This window comes from Mandrillus leucophaeus, unplaced genomic scaffold, assembly GCF_000951045.1.
Source record: "Mandrillus leucophaeus isolate KB7577 unplaced genomic scaffold, Mleu.le_1.0 Scaffold40, whole genome shotgun sequence".
NCBI lineage: Eukaryota > Metazoa > Chordata > Mammalia > Primates > Cercopithecidae > Mandrillus > Mandrillus leucophaeus.
The window spans coordinates 2,242,995-2,263,748 of record NW_012104254.1 but is presented as its reverse complement, the minus strand read 5'-3'; the positions used below and the strand labels follow the sequence as shown (position 1 = coordinate 2,263,748).

General features: G+C 39.0%; 1 long non-coding RNA gene across 1 annotated transcript; it reads left to right on the top strand.

Annotated features, from left to right (window-relative positions):
- The first annotated feature begins 922 nt into the window (after positions 1-922).
- On the top strand, positions 923-17,226 carry LOC105548027. The gene is made up of 3 exons (XR_001007329.1): positions 923-1,006; positions 16,734-16,790; positions 16,966-17,226. It is a non-coding gene; the product is annotated as an uncharacterized LOC105548027 (long non-coding RNA).
- The last annotated feature ends 3,528 nt before the right edge of the window (positions 17,227-20,754 follow it).

Genomic DNA, 20,754 nt, shown 5'->3' with positions numbered 1-20,754 from the left:
ATGCTAATTTAATTTTACTGTGGAAGATATTTTCAGCATTTGCTGAGGACAGTAAATTTTGTAGTTTATGTTATTTCACTTTTTATGACTTTTTAACACTTAATAAAATTTTATTAGAGCACTTTTGTGTTTACAAGGCCACAAAACTCTTGGCAGGTTGTCAGAAGTCCTTTTTATTATGATCCTACTGATATACTGCGAGTAATGAAATAATCATGTCCAGAAATGTATCAAAGGCCAGAGGGATTATCCCACTTAATAGCTCCACAGATGCGCCCAGAAGAATGTGGACGCGCGACAGGACGGGCTGAAAGGCTGCAGGAGGAAGCAGGCAGCCCCCGCTCCTGGCTTTACCATTTCGGTTGCTTTCCTAAAAGGCTACATGCAGGGTCATGTGACTTTCCGCGGTCTCAATTAAAAAAAAAAAAAAAGAAAAGAAAAAAAAAAGTATTCATTCTATTGCAAAATGTGCTTTTCTTTTTATTCTCCTTGTGTGGGCATTTAAGGCTGTTCTAGTGGCAGTGAGGCTGGCTGTACATATCCATGTCAGTCACCGCGCCTGGCCCCACTTTCCTCTCATTTCTAAGTGTACTTTTGTGGCATTTAAACAGCTGATGGTGACATTGGTGTTGAGCGGTGTTGCTTCCACAGCCCACACTGAAGGCATTGGGAGGGACCCAGGAGGGCACAAGGTGTTTTAAGACCCTTTCCCACCTGCCAAACACCTTTTGCTGTTGGCTTTTGGTTTTATTTTGTTTTGCGAAACAGGGGAATAGTGACTTAAGGACTCGGCTTTCTGCCTTGTGCCTTGTGCCAGAGAGCCACAGTACACTGCTTTTATTTTATTTTTTGGTAAGACTTGCAGTGAGAAGGACTGAGAGATAGCTTTCTTTTAAAAAAACATTTCCTTTTCTTTTAAATAGATAAGTGATCATTTAACACATGGGTGTTAAGTTCATTCTTGCTGCAAAAGAAGGCTATTGTATCTCCTGACCCTGAAAGCAAGGTGGGTGGCTTTGTTTTATAATTACATTTTCTGTCTTCAGTTTCATATTTCTCTTTCTCTGTTATTTCCTAAAGAGTGTGTCAAAGTGATAAAAGAGGTGAGGAGTGGACTCAAACAGAGTGATTTTGAAATTACTGTTGGTGCATCCATAGCACGTGTTCTTCTAAACTTCGGCTTTTTAAAGATTTCAGCAGGATTTTTCACAAGCAAGTGTGCGTGTGTGTGTGTGTGTGTGTGTGTGTGTATTTCATGCTCCAACATATCACATTAGGATTTTGTAATCTGTCACTGTTTAAAACAGCCTCTGGGAAGTGCGCCTCTCTCTGGATTGCCTCCATCACATATGTGTGTTCTCTCCCATTCAGAAATACATAAGGCTGCTCATGACACTCTTTGATTTCAACTTCAAGGGAGCAGTTTAGTTTTTTGCATGTCGTTTGCTAACCATGGACAAAATTTAACGCCTAGTCTAATAGTCTCCTATGTGTCTGTGATGGTCTAGATTCTGAAAAGAGCTTATGGAGGACTGCAGCCCTCCCTTAAAAACAATTATGTGCTGAGGCCGTTTGGGCAGCCATTTATCTCCTTTTCTGGTATTTTCTGTTTGCAAATATGAGTCAGTTTTTTCTTTTTTTGTCTTTTTCAAATTATTTCTCTAACACTTAAAGAACTAGGAAAGACAGTGATGTTACGGCCTGACTAAACATTGTTTCTTCGTTCTGCTTACTACTGATAGCTTGTTTTCTTTGCCTTTTACCACACGAGACATAAGACATGACATGGAGCAGAGAAAAAGGTTCTGATCTTAGCTCTCCAAATTCCAGAGTGTTTTGCGTAAGGGAATTTATGGTCAAGTTCAGGAATCAAGAGGAGCATATTAATTTTCATTCTGCTATGAAGTGACAGTTCAATTTTATGAGTAATTTGTGTCTAGGACAATTTAAATAATACTTGAAAGCCTGCAGTAGCTTTCAAGTTAGAAATCTATTGTGTTCAATTATGAAGTAAACCTCCCCTAAGGTAGGTCTATTTAATGCATCAAAGTATGTTTTTAACTCTTATTCAAAACAGCAAGAGCTTGGTTTAAATATGATAACTGATGACACACAGCTTGCTTAATGGAGGGCTAACTAGTGTCCACAGGGACTTTACAGTCCCTTCTCAGGTCTTCAGTGACGAAAGGAAAGAAAAGAGTGAACCCTCAGTCTTTTCATCTAGAGAATCCATCTTCAAAAGCAGGAGTAAAGGAACCACCCCAGAGGCATGCAATGGTCTCCTCCTAAGAAAAGGTGCTGTTACAAAGCAGTAAGGTATTGGTGATACCAGGACAGACCCTAGAACCACTTTGCTTGTTTCCAATCCAATTCTGCTGTCTATTACTGTGTGGCCCTGGACAAGTTATGTAACCTCTCTGTGATTAGTTTTTTCATCTGTGGAATGAGACTGATGCTAGTAGCCCCCTCTTAGTTTTGTTGAAAGGTTAAAAGAGTTAATTCATATGAAATGCTTAAAACAGACCCTAAGTGCTTCTTAAACTCCGGGAAGACTGACATCTCCATCACCTGGCACAGTGCCTGGCACACAGTAGGTCAATCAGTATTTGTTGGATGAATGTTGAATGTTATTTCACTGACTGCCCTAGTTGGTTCAGGTGTGACCCATGAAACAATAACTGAAGCACTGTCAGCCTCAGGTGTGAACTTGACTACTGAGAGTGGGCAGCACTCCAAGAGAAGTTTTATCCAACTGCAATTTTACTTTTTCTATGGATTTCTGTGTTGTCTCCTTGATTAGTAATCGGGTTATAAAGCTTTTAAGAAAAGAGAGCATCCAAAATTTTGAGGGGTCTCTATAGCACTCACCGCAGTGCTTTGTACATAAGTAATAGACAATTGGTAAGACAGTTAGTATGCCACACATATCAAAGCAGTTTGTATTACAGTCTTTTATTCAATAAACGGTAGTTACAGGCACTATGCAAAATCTTTGCATACATTGTTTCATTTTATTCTCACACTGATTTTCATACAGGTAGTTACAATCCCTATTTTATAGTTAAGGAAAATTTGAGGCCCAGAGAAGCCTAGTGACTTTCCCAAGGTCACACAGCTAGTAAATGACAGGTCTGGATGTTTAGTCCAGGTCTATGGAAATGTCAAACCTATACAGTTAATGCTATCCTGCACTGCCTCCCAGTCTGTTTGGCTTTTTTAAAGAGTCCCTAATCAATCTGGTCATTTACAATTAATGTGTAAACCATAATGAAAATGGAAATGATTAAGGTTGGGACCCAGGCCTGTTATTCTTGAATTAATCTTGTGTGGTGGTTGGAATACTAGGCCCAGCAGGGTAAGACACAGGCCTGCCTCCCAGGGCCTTTCATGTCCTCAGCTCATTCCACCACTGCATGTAGATATTTGAAAAGGGCCAGAGGAAGAGTCAGGGTTACTTTTTCCCCTCTGTGGAAAAACATGATGAAGCTGAATTTACCTCAACTTGTATTAAAACATCAAGTGAACAGATTTACATATTGATTAAAGATGAAGAAAGGAGAACTCAGACGAGTGGGTGGCAGAGCAGTTTTTCATTTTAACCAAACGTTCTTTCTTTATGGCCTTTAAAGATATGCATTCTTCCAAGATGCTTGATGGCTGTTCTGACCATTTCAGGGAATGAAGAACAGCCTGAGACCATAAGGAAAGCCTTGATTCATGTACAAGTTTCTTTAATGAATAAACAAGAGTCATTCAGGAGTGCCCTGCTGTAGCCATGTGATTCATTTTGTACCCCCGAAAACAAATATGTACAGAACCCCAAAATAGGAAGCTAAGGAGCCTGTGAGTTATTCTAAGGAATGTGCAACACCCCCTATTAAAAACTCCATCCATGGATAAATTTCAAAAGTAGATGCTGAAAAGTTAGAAGTCACTGGTGCTACCTGGTAAATCCTGTACTATCCCTGAGAAGGCAGAAGTCATTCTTAGGTTTATAGAGGGTCTACTGCAGCCAAAACAGTTAGAATTAATCTTGGACTCATGACTTTGTGGCTGTATTGCTTGGACAGGGGGAGGGAAATGGGGGGAGGAACTGAGGGATACCTCCAAAGAACTCACAAGTCTGCAGAGACCAAGCTCACTGCCTAAATACAGCAGTAGCAGACTCCAAACCTCAACTTGCTGCTCAGGGAACCCCGGGCAGTACCAGGCTTTGGTGGCTTTGCTGGAAAAGAGTTCTGGGGTTTACCAGCCCTCTCATATATTTAACTCTGGGCACTCAACTCACCTTAAGTCTTTGAGTTTTCTTAATGAAAGAGACAAGTAATCATACCTTTAACTTACATTTATGGGTTTTTTTGAATAAAGGATATACTTATAGTTTTGAGCTCTTCACTGTGGGAAGTCTGATTGATTTTTTTAACAGATGAGGAATTTGTGTCTTGATGAATATTTGCTAAAAACAAGAGAAAATGTTACAAAGCAACATCAACTGCGGAGTTCAATCCCACAAAAATAAAAATGTAGCACTATATACCTTGAAACTAAGGTTAGACTTTCTAGGAAGAACATGGAGGAAATAAATGCTCAATCCATATTGCAGCAGACATAATTCTAAGCCACCAAAACTTTTAAGGACCTTTGAACCATTTTCTTCCAATTTGCCTTGCCTTTCCTTCTGCATCTGTGAACTTGCCAAGTTAGAGTTTATTGCTGTAACAGGTTTTGAATGATAGTGTATCTGTTTTGAAAAGGTCTGAGTACTTTTTGATTATTCGATGGAAAGAATGTGTGCTTTTCCTTTTTTATGTATCTTTCAAACCAACTGCCTTGATATAAATGAAATCTTTAAAAAATATATTTACCCTTTTTAGACTAAGATCAAACATTCTGTTCCATGAAAGTCATGAGTGGTTGCTGAAAGGAGGTTATGAATAAAATAGTGTCTCCGCTTGAACGTCAGCAGCTAACCTGCATTTATTCCTCAATTTTCAGAACCTAGAATAAACACAGTGATTAGCAAGGCCAAAATACAAAACCCCAGGATGTAAAGCTGTGAGCGCAGGGAGGCTCCCAGGACAGGAAGCCACTGGAAGCCGGTTGCTAGGAGACACTCGTCTTTTGCCGGCAGCAGGAAGATGTCCTTGAGCATGGCTTCCCCTGTGGTTGGCTTTGGACAAGCCGTGAATCAGACTGTCCTTGCTAGTGCTGCCCTCCCAGCAGGGCCGACCAGCCCACCATACAGGTGCCACTGAGGGGCAATGGTGGGTTCTATTTCCTGGGAGAGTTTCTCACACATGCCCAGCTTTTCTGATGTGCTCTTCTGAAATCAACAAGCATTTGATGTCTACTCTGGGTTATAAGAGTGTGGAAAAAAACCAGCTTCCTGGGTGGTGCTTTTTAGGTGAGAATTTTAAAAAATAAAATCATACCCTAAATTATATGAAACAGCCCACAAGAGCTGTAGGAAAAAAGAGAGAGAAGATAATGAGTTAATGGTACTTAAAAGAGACTTCACAGAGGAGAGAGCATCAGAGCTGGAGGATTCACATAGGGAGGAGGATGCTGGCAGGGAACACCCTGTTTACTGTCAAGAGCTCTCTCGGAGGGCCCTTGATGGCAGTGAACTTCTCTTTCTTGCTCCCAGAAGCATCCCCAGTACATAGGACAGTATTTGTCAGAGTGTTCAGTGTTCAACGGCTGAACAAATGCGGGAGAATGAAGATGCTGAAGATGAGCAGAGGGGCTTGGTGGTCATTGTTGGTGTTCCAGGGAAAAACCAGTGGAGAGAATGCTGAATGAAGAAGGCTGGCCTCATTGTTATGAGTCTGTAGTGGAAAATGGTAAGAAATGAGGTGGCCGGGTAAGGTGCAGACCGGTTATGAAGACTCCTAAAAACCAGACAGAAAATGGCTTAAAGAAATTAGGGAGCTACTGTGGGATTCTGAGCCTGGTAGAGATGAAAGTTTTATGGTTTACAAATGCTTCTTTCCAAATGCATCATCGCTTAACATGTACAGTTTATTATATGTCCATTACAACTCAATAAAGCTGTTAAAAATACATGATCTCATTAGGTATTCAATATTTGGTGAAATGGACCTTATCCTTATTTCATTTTTACAGATGAGGAAACTGAGACCCAGAGAGGTTCTTGGCTTGCCTGAGTTCAAACGTTTCAGATGACAAGTCCAGACTTCCAGGTCTTCTGCCTCCACATCCCTCATTTGCTTCTTTCTGAACACAGCTCTCTGCTGAGGAACTTGGAAGGAGGCTGGCCTGTGGTTGGAGAGGCCAGTTGGGAGGCAGTGGCAGATGACTGTTTGCAGTTTTCTCTCCCTCTCTCTCCCTTGCTTTCTTGTCTATGCTTCCCTCACCTTCTCTTCTTTTCTCCTCCGTTCTTCTTCCCTGACCGTGTCTCAGACCTCTGGGTGGCATCCTGCTAAGCTGCACATGTGGGGGTTGCTCCTTGCCTGTCACAGCTGCTGAGGGGCCAGCTTTCGCACAGTGCTGTGCCATCTGGACATGAAGGGCAACACCTTTGGGACCTGCAACATTACATCTGTGGCACCTCTTTGGAGAGGTCTGATGTAAAAGGGAACACAAAGAATGAGATTTGGAACCCATGAAATATTACTAAGATTCAGACAATACGTGGGAATGTTGCATTTAAATATGCATTTAACAGGTCATCTTAATCATCTTCCAGACCTAGCTTCAAAAACATTCACCCAGTTCTCATGTGTGAGTGAAAATCACTTAGATTTTGACTTGGATATTACATGGCCTCAACCAAAAGCAAGTCAACCAAATTAGAAAGAAGGCAAGATGCTATGGGCTTTGGAGCAAGATGACTGTGAAATTCAATCTGGATTCCTCCATTTTCTAGATGTCACTAGTACTAGATGCTACTTAGCCTCTTTGGGCCTCAGTTTTCTCATCTGTAAAATGGGAATAATGAGTCCAATTTAATAGGTTTGTACAGCAATGAAATAACCAATGTATTGTGTACAGTGCCAGGCATGCGGTGAGCCCTCACCTTGTGAATGGCAGCTCTAGCATCCACATCAGCTCATCATCTTCATCAGCAGCATTACCTGAAATACTCTGTCCTCATCCAGGACATTAGAGGAAAACAGCCTTGTTTTCTTTAGGTTTTGGATTCTCCCAAGGCTGAAACTTGTATTTGTAATGCTATAACTTTGATAATTTTTTCCCTTAGGAGTTCCTTCAGCAGCTTTTTTTTCCTACCAATTTGCATGTGTAGAGTTATTCAGTAGGTGACACCGAAGAGTTTCATAGTGAATGTTTGTTGAGTGAATGTATGAAATGAACAATACCACCACCTCCAAAGCAAGTTTATGTTCTCTTGTTGATTCTAATGAGGATTTTGTTTTGAATGGGGTAGGTGGTGGTGGTTGGTATATGGTTTTGATAGCCAGGAGTGATGTGGCACAGGTGGTTGTGTGGGGTCAGGGATGGCTAGCCCATCAACCCAATCATTTGGAAATTCCTTTTCATTATACTGCAAAGCAACCAGCTAGAAAAGGAAAGTCTAGTTAACTAGTTCTTTTATGGAAAACATCCAAGTTGGCAGAAGTTTTTTTTTGTTTGTTTGTTTGTTTTGTTTTTGCTGAATGTCTCCTCACACCTCCCTGATGGCCTGGCTAGATTGACTCATTATTTCCAACCCACCAGCTTGACCCGACAGAGCTTCTGTGACAGAACCCCTGCTCAGAGCTCCTTCTATCCCCAAAGCGCTCTGCTGGCCGCTCTGGAGAGTGCGGGTTTGACAGTCTCCAGTCTCCCCTCCATTGAGTCTTACCTGCTTCTAACAATCCTTTCACGGCTGAACCCCAGTTTGCATCATGGGTATAGACAAGGTGTAGAATACACCTTGTTAACCGTTGAATACATGGCAAACGGGAAGAGAATTAAGGCAGAGAAATAACAGTAAAGGGATCAAGAAGCCTGCTAGTGTGAAAGGCAGTTTGGGCCGCTAAATCACATCTTCCTAAGGGGTAATATACAAGCAACTGGAAACAACAGGTGTCTTCTTAACAATAGACATATATACACCCTTCAATCTTTTAGTTATGCTTTGGGTTAAAAAAATGTTTAAATATTAGGCCTATATTTTCCTTTATTACCAGAAGCTCTTCTTCCAGATTCTACCAAGAAAGCTCATACTAACAATAAGGTCATATAGGTTCTAAGATCGTGGGAAACCTCACTTAACTTCAAAGCCCCTTCATTAGAAGCTCAGACTTCCATACTAGCACCTAGTTTCAGGCTCATGTTGGGACTAATTACTGCCACTGGGTTTGTCTTGAGCCATCTCACCTGGCGAATCTGCCTCTATATTTCTTTCAATGTGTTCAGACCAAGGGTCGCATCCTAAAGGAATATCACACTAGACCACCAGACCTGTGTCTGAGAAATACCTTTTTTCCCCCAGCACACATTTTCCCATCCATCCATTCATCCATCTCCAGCAAATAACCTTACACAGCTTCCATACTCGGAAAGGTAGATACCGTATCTGTCTACTTTGTCTCCAAATCATAGTCCATAGCCAGCAGAGGGTAAACACTGAAGGAATATTTGTTCAATAAATAAGTGAACAGTTACAAAATGCCCACAATATTGGCATTGTCATACATATATGATGAAGCACAGTCCCTGCCTTCTTGATACTCACAACTGTTTTTCGGATGGCTTTGCACCCCGTCAGAAAAAAATAGATTTCAAGGCCGCTAATGCTCCTTTTATATTCCATTGGCTGGCCGTGTCAATATTGACTGTGTAATGCACTGACAGATGCGCAGTTCCCTTCAGAGAGAAATGAGAAAAAAAACAAACAGCTTCACATCAGGCAAATTCCGATTATTTCCTTCTAAAGTGCACAGCACCTTCAGTCACTAATGGTTGTAAGAGACTTCGGGGACACTAATCTTAATGCGCCATTTCCTACAGGTCTTGTTAGTTCCTAAAACCATCTGTAAGAAGTTATTGTATTTGGCTTTCTTAAGCCGTATTTTTTAAGCACGACATTTAATTAGTGCTTGTTAAGATGTTTCAAGTGCTTTGGCCACTCTCTCACCCCTGCTGTTTCTTCTTGGTCAGCATCTTTTCTGGAAATGATATTTTCGGGAAAGGACATCAGATGCGTCTGTGTCTGGAGAATTGCTCTGTGTATCCACTTGAGGCAAGTCTCTGAGAGCAACTGGAGGGACTGTCAGCCTGTCTGTGGGGCCTCCGTGTTCACAGCAGCTACTTTGAAAGGCCTCCAGTTTTGACATTCTCATGGAAAAAGCTGAGACCTCAAAATGGGTTTGGAACTGGCAACAATAGGAGGGTACACTGGAGCCCTGGAGAAGAATGTCACATAAGCAAAATGTATTTGAAATATTTAATCTAGGAACTTTTGGATTAACTTCACTGAAAAGAGTTTGCTTGAAAGGGCATAATTTTTAGTTACTCAAAGAGACCTCATGAAAACTGCAAAATGGTTGATGGTACTGAAATACCCACCCATGCTCACTAAAAGAATACATAGGTTGAATATAATTCTATTATTTTTGCAACTGTTTAATACCATAAAATCAATTAAAATTTCAAACTGCTTTACAAAATAAGACATTTTTACTAAGTTTTTCCCCCAAATTCTTTACCCACATTTGGATGAGAATGTCTTGATACTTGTAGTAGTTTATGAAGTGCAAATTCATGTCAAATCTGGTATATAAAAGAAAAGTACTTCAAGATAATATGGAATCTGTGAAAATGAAGAAATATGTGTATTTAGCTAGGTTAAAAAACACTAATCTACTAGAATAACATCAAATTTTTTTTGAAACACATATTCGAGGAACAAAAAGCTTTATGCCGATCATTGCTTTAATGGTAATTAAATTTTCTTTCTCTTTGAATTTTACTGTACTCTTCTAAGGTAAAGAGGAAGTACAATAAATGTAACATAGAGTTAGCCAAATTATTAATATCCCACATGTAAAGTAATTTCTACTGGAGCCTTTTTTGCCTCTGTAATCTAAGCATTAAAGTATATTGAAGGCTTTAGTGAAGGACTAGCGTTTGGCACTGGGTGTCCAAACATTTCCTGCTGGGCCCTCAACCACTATCATGCTTTTTGTTTGGATAGGAGAGAAAGGGGAGAGTAAGGAGTTGAGCTGGCTAACTCTTGACATCTGAAATCTTTATCAGTCACAGAGGTTTTTTTGGTTTGTGTTGATGATTTGTGGTATTGTTGTTTATCTGTATATCATTCACTTGGACTTGCTGTTTAGATGCAAAGATCTCAAGACCATCTGCAGTCTTGATAGGTAGTTGCAGCAGCCCGACCAGACATCTGGCTGTCAGTTACAATTGCATTCCTGCTCCTAAAGTTGTTGTTAGATACTCCTGATTCCCTTTGAATGTATTACCGTGATGCACCACCGTTTCAGGCCATTGATGTGAGAGACCGAGTTAATTCCCGGCTTCAGTCTGGCTAGAACCAAGATTTATAAAATGAACAGAAGTATCAATTTTGCTGGAAGGGTGGCTGTTTTTGTCTGCACTGGGTTTAATGATACATCAGTTTCCTCCACAGCCTGTACAACTGATTCTTTGAACATGGAGAGAAATAGTGCATCCGAAAATTATTTTCACAGTGTTGCCATGTTTACTATTTCCTGTTGTCTTTGCTTGAAAGTGTTTTAACAAAAATTAGGGTTGAGCATACAAACATTTGAGGCAGGGGATGAAAGGAGTTGTTATTATGTTTCCTCTCCAGGTTAATGTGGTTGCCTTTGATTTAAGCACTACATACTTAGGACAGGATATGACACCAATTAAAGACATGAAACTTAATTTTTGGACTAAACAATCACATAATCCTTCTTCTGGTATCTGGTTGAGATTTACTGACATGGCATTTATTTCTCAGTCACAATCCTAAATTTATTGAGTTGGCTTTATTTAAGGTACATGGGGCAACTAATATTAGTGCATGTAAAAACCTAGCAATGTCCCAAATTGTAAAGCAGCTATTATAAAGAGAACATATTTTTTCCCGATGACTGTCAACATGAGGTCAAGAATGCATGCAAACTCACTCCATGAGCCCTGGGCCCACTCATCTTGGTTGGAGGCAGATTTTGATTTAAGATCTAAATTTCAAAAAAAGAAAATCAATTTTATCTCATAAAATACAACAGGGAAAATTTTTACTAATAACCTCTCCTTAGCCTTAAATTTAAATTGCATTTTTGTTAAGAGAATTTTAGTATTTATTGAAAATCAAGTTTAGATAATAATCACAAAATAATGCATTAATCGTTTAAAAAGATAAAAGGTACTGTATTTGGGTAACACATTTAAATCATAAAATTGAATATTAGTGTGTAATTTTCGCGCAAAAAATAATTAAAATGAAGGCATGCAAGTATAATGAGCCAGGTTAACCTCCCCATCTTTCCACTTTGACACCTTGTTTAACTCTAGCTAATGATGCTATGAAAAAAGTATTAGTGGTTTCAGTTCAGCCCCTGGTGGTCTATGTCACATATTGCATAACCTGCTGGTGGGTCTTACAGGGCTATTTCTCATTTACAGACAGTAGCCTTTTATAATTCTGTCTGGAAGTGGGGTTATCACAGAGGGAGGGTATCCTGTTTTAACCTATTTATTATGCACTTGAAAATAGTGAAAATGTTTATAGAAAGAAGTCAAATTAAATTTTGTAAAACACATTAGTGCATTCACATGTTCAAACCTGAGCCTACAACTCTATACCAACTACTCAAGTAAAGTCATTATACGTAAAAGAAAAAAGTCACTTATGACTTCTACTCCATGTGGAAAATTACCAAAGACTGCAGTTTTTCTAACCACGAACAGTCCCATTTCCCATGTGCAGTTGGTTAGCTCCTCACTGTATCCCCAAGGAGTCTGCATGAGTCTGAAGTACTGCAGAAAAATGAGAATTTTCACACTTTAAAAGAGCCAAGGCAGCATTTGTAATGACAAAAATAAGAGCAGAAGTAAAATAGGAAAGAAAGAGTGGTTCTCGGTTTTCCTTCCCCTCTGTAAAAAGCAAGACCGTGGAGTTTGCAGGTAAGAGTCTACTGAGGGCTTGCTTTTAATTTATACAGGACATTAGGAAAGAAAAAGAAATAAAAAGAATACCAACTCCCTTAAATTTCCTAGCTCAAAGTTGCTTTCAGTGAATGCTAAAATGAAAGGAGTTATCAAGGCCAAATTCACTATACAGCTTTTGTAAACTGTTAGAAGCAATTTGCAGGACCTGTGCTTTTACGTAGGTTTGCTTTCACTCTCAGCTTGAGTGTTAATTTTTGACTAGTTCTTTCTATCCTTTCGTCAAATGTACACATCCAATTCTTCTGGCATCTCATACACACCACACACACACACACACACATGCATTACACACATAAGCAAATACGTCTAGCCACTTGGTAACAGTATTTTTAAAAGTGGCTTGATATCTGCATTAGAGAGTAGAATACTTTCAGACAACTCTCATGGGCACAATGTGTTAACTGTTTTCTGTGCCACCATTTTATTGTATGCGAGCAGACGGCAAAATGGTGGTTCCAGCATTTTGTTGTATAAGGACTCCTTCACATTCAGCCTCTGATTGAAGAACCAGTTTGTATACCGATAGAAAAGCCAGATTTCTCAGGCTGGGAGACTGACTAAATAAACCATGTACACAAATCTTCTTCCACTCACTGCTTTGCAGATGCTTAACCAAAATTTTACATATATAAGTACAAAGGGAGCAAATCCTGATTAAAATAAAAAATGGAACAGAAATGATATTCCAGTTAAATATATAATTCAGTGGTGTTAGAAAATACATATGTTATTAAAAGACCTTCCAACGTTGCCATAAGTAAACTACCTTGAGAAAAGATCCAACACAGAATTAGCATAGAGAATGTGAATGTTTTACTTGTGCATAAACGATCTTTCCAGATCAAAGTTGAGGTCACTGGCAAGATAGTTTAGGTGAGCTCATTCTACAGTTATTTGCACATGCAAATTGGGGTTCCAATTTAAAAAATATTATTGCTTTTTGTTCATGAGAAGAGCTTTGATTAAATTCTTAAAATAAGAATATGAAAATAATTGAGCAATGTAGCTGTGCTAATAATACTCAGTTTTAATTAGCTCCTAAATATAATCAAAGCTAAAATGGATTTTGACGTACCCTTAACTGGATCTCAAATTGAGGAGAGATGAATTTGACTAAGAGAAGATTTTTACATTGTTGTCTATTACAGCTGAATTACCACTCTCTTTTGTCTGAAGAAAAACATTTTCTTCTCAATGAGGTATATATTTTTAAGACTGAAGACAACTGAAGCTTACAGCATATAGTATTTGGTTAGGTTTTTTTTTTTTTTGACTGCAGTTGCCAAACATTTGAGATTATAAAAATGATAGTACTACATAAAATAGACCTGCAGCAACACTGTTTATGGCACACGCAACAATATTATTTTCTGCTGTTTGGTGTGCAGGAGTTGTAAATAGGAAAATGTGTAAGCCATTAAATCTAGTAGCAATAGGACTCAAAGCAAGGTTTATTATACCAATGCCTGAAAAGCTTTACTTTTTTATCTCTGTGTGTTAAATTTTCGTGTTTGCAACAGTATTTTAGCTCTGGAGCTATTTATCTGGTAGCATCTTTGAGAAAAAGGAAATGGACAGATGTCTATAAACAAAGGGCTCCACCTGGTGGTAAAGAGGAGGTATGAAATGTTGATAAAGAGAACTAATGATGCAAAGGCAAACAGATGGAAGAGCAACATTTTGTGTGTGTGTGTGTGTGTGTGTGTGTGTGTGTTGTGTGTGTGTGTCCGATAATGAATATGTTTGAAGGAAAGAGAATGACAAAATCCTCCAAATTTGGATTCCAATGTGGATACAGCCTTACAGCTAACATTATTTGATTATTTCTTTCACAGTCATTCCAATATGTTTACAAATTATTTTATTCAAAATACATACATCTGAACAGATACTAACATATATGACCCTGACAAATACTAGGCACAACTGATGGCAAGCTATCCATATCGTCTGATCATCTTAGGTTTTAGTAGAATGCCATCTAGTAGACAGATTTAAACAAAGGAAGTGTTTGTTCCAACATGAGGGCGCCCTTTAGGTGGCTTTGTGGCTCACCTAGTTAGGAATACCTGGAAAGGATGTGGTGCAGAGCTCTGGGGAGCGAAGCAAAGGTTTCAAATCCATGAGTAAGAAACAGAACATTGCTCATTTTAAAATGTCATCTGTGGCTGAAGTGTTGAAGAATTTGAATCTACGTATTGTGATTCTTCCACCTTTTGAAACTCTAAAATTAGGCCAGGAATTACATATATCAAATACTATGCAAAATGTAAAACAGGCATGCCGTTTATGGCTCTCTACGTAAGGTGGAAATTAAATCTTCGGCCTCCAATAAAATTGTATTTCTGTACTAAAACTGCTGCACCTTGACTCTAGACTACATTGAATCCCAAATTAAACACTCCATTTGCTGTACTGTAACAAGCAAAAGGGTTTGCTACACTGAACAATATTACAGATAGGAAAAACGTATTCTCTTTTGCCTTACCACCTACGTAGAGACCACCAAAACAGGCTAATTCCTCATCTCTTCTTTCTCAGAACACAACATGTTTTCATACAAGAAATTTTAAAATTCCATCTTTCATTGCTAAAATTTATATTTCTTCCTAAATTCTATAAATCAGCATAGGTGACTAGGCCTAAAAAAAAGTCAATCAAGTAGGATATTTACTACAAAATGTCTACTGCATTTCATAGGTAACTCAGGCTTATAAGCAGAAACAGCTGGTGTGCTAAAGGCTAGGTACATTTCTTTATGCATTATGTATAATTCCCCATAATGTACATGCAACATTCACTCCACATCCGTATCTGAAGTGCACACATACTGCTACATAATCTATGAAAGTTTTAAACTTAGGATCTGCTAATACATATCTATTTATCTCACCCAGTGTTGATTTAGAAGAATTAGACCGGATGTTATTTTAAGCAGTCTAACTCTATAGGTTCTTTTTCCCCCACCATGTCATGGCCCAGTCAACACTGACTTCTGGCATTCGTAAAGTGTCTCTAATAGAAATGAAAGCCTACCCAGGGTGAGGAATAGAAAGCAATGAATACTAATGTTGCATCTTCTTAACTAAAGTGCAGGCGAACAAGACAGGAAGCTGTCGGTGCCTCTCTGCCTCGGCCGTCCTCCCTCGGCTCTGCCAAACCACCCTCTAGTGGACTGAGGGGGGAATTTCCTTTCCTGGTTGCCTCACTCTGCTATTCATTTAATAAATAAGCTCCCCTCCCCCTCTCTCAGGAGATGGTGGATATTATTAACCTTCAAGCACGATACAGCGAGATGAATGTTAATCATGAAGGGATTTCTCATCAAGTTTAATGGTGTAAGACATAGAGAAGTTGTGTTAGCAGTTTCAATACTGCTAAAAATGCTAATTGTTATGTTTCATATGATAGGTGAGGATAATAGGAAAACTGCAACAGCTTTAGCGTTTCCATTTGGAAGTTGTTGCCCATAGTTTTGAGGCAAATATAGAGGAAAAGAATACGGTCCTTAGTATGAATGACTTGTCAAGAGGCTTATTTAGGGCTACTTCTTTGGAGACGTTGGAGATTTGAGGCTTGACATCCACTGAGCTCAAGTAAAGAGAATTTTTTGCTGGGAGGAACTAAAGCCAAAAGAAGACATTTTGGACCTAGAAAGAACATAAATCTATGGTAAGGGATACAGAGGTTATAGTGTTGAGTACTGATCTTTTGAGCATTATCTTCTACAGTTTTCTCTGCGTTTCACTGGCACTTTTGCCAACATGTAGAAGTAATCTTTTTTTAAAGCAGTTATTTCATCCTGACCTAGGAATCATAAGTGCACTTAGGCGTCCTAGATAAGCCCCAAGAGAAATGCCATTTTTGTTTTTCTCAGCATGTCCCTTTCCTTGCCCCATGAGTTGTTACCCATGCTGTGGCATAAGGACACCTTGCTGTCCCCAGCTTCAATGACCCCAGTCTTGCACAGTTGACTTCTCATGCAGCTCAGTTGTTTGTCCTGGTCCCTAACTGTTTGAGCTGGGGTTCTTTTGGGGCACATACACACAGAGAAGTGGGGAGTCTGGAATGTTATATGAGCAATGTCTTCAGTGTATACTTTTATTTGACTTTGATTACCCTAAATTCTATCACTCAACCCTAAACTTCTATGGTAGCTCATGGTGTTACCTACAAATGAACTGGAAAGCATTTTGCTGCAAGGAAGCTTATCAATTGAATGTGGGCCTTGAAAAATTTCCTTGTAATTTCATAGTTTATGTGTTCAGTTTAACTTTAGAAAGCATCTAAATGATAAATGCAAATTCAAAAATAATCCATTAAGGATATGAGCCTATGTGGATACGGACCTTTTTAACTGTATTGTCCCAGTTTTCATATGTAGCCTTTGTCATCATTGTTTTTTACAGACTCCTATAAAATGGAGTCAACATAGAGAAGATATGTGATTCTCCAGGTGCTAACATGAGATGTGATATCAACGACCAGCATTATTTTCCCATCAATAATGATAATTATACTAATTAGTCCAGGCATCACACCTGTGTAAAATCCTTATCCCTATTTTACAGATGAAGTCACTGAGACACCAAAGGTTAATTGCTTGCCCAAAGCCATGTAGCAACTTGGTGAGTACCAGTATTTAAAATCTTACACTCTTGCTTCCTTAACAATGGAACAAAATTATTGCTTGTATCACAGGAGATTGGTGTCAATGAACAATGGAGCAAAGGGGTCACATATTGCTTGTTTTAAAATTGTAGACTCTCTCATATTAATAGAGTCCTTTACTGTGTTTTCCAGGTTGAAGTTACTTTAGTGTCATGAAGCTCCACATATATACTTTTAGCAAAATCAGTAGTCACCCCATGCAGATGAAGAGATGGTAATTAGAGATGGGACAGACCCCAACATATCCTTCATTTGAAGATAGAATAAATTCGGCGAGATACCTAATTATTATCATCTACTTTCACAAAAACATATGTGATTTTTCCCCCTACCCAAATGTTTTAGTGAAAACTGCAACTGTGCATTAAAAGGCAGTTTTGCATGCATATATTCAGAGAACAATGTGGAGAATCTATCCCTTGGGATAAAAAAAACACCCAGCAACAACAAACTTGAAAACAGATGGTTCTGATACAGTCTGATAAGAATGTAAACAGGAAAATCTTTGTTGACTTATTTCATAGTAATCAGTAATAATTAGTTATTGTCTAGAGGTGAATTACAGATTTCACAAGCATGGCCACGAACAGCCTCTGAAAAGTGAAGCTAAATTTGTGACATCAGTGAGGAATTACTGACCCCTGCCAAACCCTCCTTATTAACATTTTTCTTGATTGACATAAAGGAATGAAACCTTGGAAGAGGATAATTTCTGCGTTCTTTGTTTTTTCTTTTGTCATCATTTGATCATTTGATTTAGAGATATTAGACCCCTCTGACTAATCCATGAAAAAGAACTTAAAATTTCTCTACAGCTTAGAGAACTAAAGCTCTCCTTCCTTCCTTCCTTCCTTCCTTCCTTCCTTCCTTCCTTCCTTCCTTCCTTCCTTCCTTCCTTTCTTCCTTTTTCCCTCTCTCCCTTCCTTCCTTCCTCCCTCCCTGCCTTCCTTCCTTCTTTCCTTCCTTATTTGAGGTGAGGGTGGGGCTTTTTTCTTAGATGAAGATAAAATATTTCCTCTTTAGAGTCTGCACTGGTGTTTCTATGTTCTCGTTGCATTTTTTGTCAAAGACTTCCTCTCCTGGTGGTTATTTAGATTCAGTAAACATCTAATGAATACTTCCTACTTGCCAAGCCCTGTGCTAGGCACTGGGGAAACAAAGATGAATCGAACATACTTTCTTCTTTTATGGGATCCACAGTTTAGTTGGAGAGGCAGGTTTGTAAATAACTAACTATCTCCCAGTTTGTTAAGAAGTAGGCAAGGGCTGGGTGCCATGCCTCATGCCTGTAATCCCAGCATTTTTCGGAGGATCACTTTAGCCCAGAAGTTTGAGACCAGCCTGGGCAACAAAGTGAGACTCCATCTCTTTAAAAAAAAAATTAAAAAAAGATTAGCTAGGTGTGATAGTGTATGCCTGTTGTCCCAAATACATGGAAGGCTGAAGCAGGAGGATCGCTTGAGCCCAGGAGATCAAGGCTGAAGTGAGTTATGATTGCACCACTGCACTCCAGCCTGAACAACAGAGCAAGACCCTGTCTCAGGAAGAGGAAGAGGAAGAGGAGGAGGAGGAGGAAGGAGGGCGGGGGAGGGGGAAGGAGGATGGGGGGAGTGAAACACAGAGGGAGGAGGATTGCCAGTGAAACACAGAGAAAAATGTAGAAGCTAGAAAAATGTAGAAGATAGAAAGGGAGGAGGAGGAGGAGGAAGGGGGGAAAGGAGGAAGGGAGAAGGAAGGAAGAAGGAGAAGGAAGGAGGAAGAAGAAGAAAGAAAGAAGTGGGAAAGATGGCATGGAGAGGAGTCAGGAGAAGGACTGAGCCTTTGTGGAGGAGATATTAGACCAGGTATTATGTAGTGCTATTACCAAGTCCTGACTGCAAAGATCACCAGGCTGTTGACTATGACACCCTGAATGAATAATGAACATTTAAATTGGTGGCCAATCTTTGGATCAGGTGATTGTACACCATCAGTTGTGTGGGTAGCATGCAGACAAGATCATGGTATCCTGCCATGATCTAAAAGTTTGGAGAGGTGCCCTTCTTTTACAATACTTGTAATAGAAAATTTAGGCTGTACTTCTCCATGATAATGTGCCTTTGGAAAGAGTAGTCCCTTCTTTAATATGTAATTCAGCCATCTGAAAATACTTGTTATTAAAATAAACTAATACAAAGAGTCTATGACAAATAGTCTAGGCAGTACATCCTGGAAGCCCTTGGCTTTTATTCAACAATATTCAAGAGCTATTTAGTCAGTGCTTGTAACTTGTCAGACACTACTAGGTATGTGAATTAAGAGAATGAATGCTCTATGTAACTTCTCCTCTGTAGAACACAGAATCTGGTTGGGAAGGACAATATCAAACAGAAAATTACCCAAATTGTTTATTAATGAAAATGTGATAAGTGCTGTTGGAAGCAGTAAATGCCGTTGTTTTGTCTACCCTGATTCTATTCTTCCAGTGACAGCATCTTGATTTTGTTTTTGAGAACTATCCTTCACCATTGCATGCAACCTTGATGAGACTCTTAGTCGAGGGGCTCTGCCCCTAGCTTGTGATTCAAGCTGGGCCAGTAAGATGCCGTTTTCCAGTAATGAGCTCTCTCTCTCTCTCTCTCTCTCTCGTTTCATAGTATAAAGATCTTCAAAGTTTGTATTTATGTTGGTCAAAAGTAATTGCATTTTTTACCATTACTTTTAATGATTAATCCTTTGCTTTTCCTTTCAGTTGAGAGTGACCCTTATATCCTTCCGATAAATTTCTTAAGTTTATCTATTAAGTTAACTGCTTGTAACCAGTTGTAGTATTTATAGCACTGCCTAAAAATCCAGGACTCAAATAACAAGTAAACTAAATTGTGGCATGATTTTGAGAGTTTGTTAGAGTTTAAGAGAATGCATTTTACTGACCGTGATGCTTGGAACATTCTATTTTGAATAGCATGAGTTGGTGACATAGGATTAATTTTCTTCTTGTGTCTGTAATAAATAACATTTCCATAATATCAGTAGTCATAATATCTATAAAACAAAATATAAATATTATAAACTTTGACAGTATAGAACTATACCCTGACAGAAGTCCAGAGATGGTGAGGTGTGTTAACTTTCTTATCGGAGAGTATTAAGGTCAATAACTCTTTTCTAAAGCTGCTAGATCCAGAAATGAATACATCTATCCAACTGAAGAACTAAAAAGTCATGAGCTAAACCAAATTGGGGAGCAGGTGGAGAGGGAAGGAAGGCATATAAATGAATGAAATTCTTCATCTTTCATGCAGAGAAGTCAGTAGGTACTGACTACCTAAGACTGAAAAATCAGGAGAGAGAGATGCAGGCATATTATTTATTTGAAGTTAAAGTAGAAACCACTGGAAGGAATGAAATGTAAATTTATTAATAATGACTTCCTTTGGAGAATAGATGGTAGGAGAAGGGTCTAGATAGAGGGTATAATTTGACACAAACTTGGCTGCAGAAGATCTGGCATTCCAGAAATATATGCGTCATTAACCTAGTGATGGCATTAAGGAAGTGATATTATCCTGGGCTGTGTTAAGACGAGTATTATTTGCAGCTAGGAAATAACTCTTGTGTCAAATTTATTGTAGGTTGGGCTTTAATTTGAATATTACACTTTGGGTCTGTAACTTAAAACATATGCGGGAAAATTGCATAGAATCCACGTATAGAAGAGGAAAATGATGACAGGAATTGGAGACTGTGTACACAAGGAAGGGAGGTGGGTTGTTTTTTCTGGAGAAGAGAAGGCTGAAGGGAGACAAAATTAACAAGCTATGGACAGTGAGGTGGAACTCTGGAGAACACCAGTCAACCTTCTCCATCTCACTGGACTGAACAGAAGAAAATGGGTTTAGACTGCATCAGGAGAAAGTCTGTTTTTAACACACAGGAAGA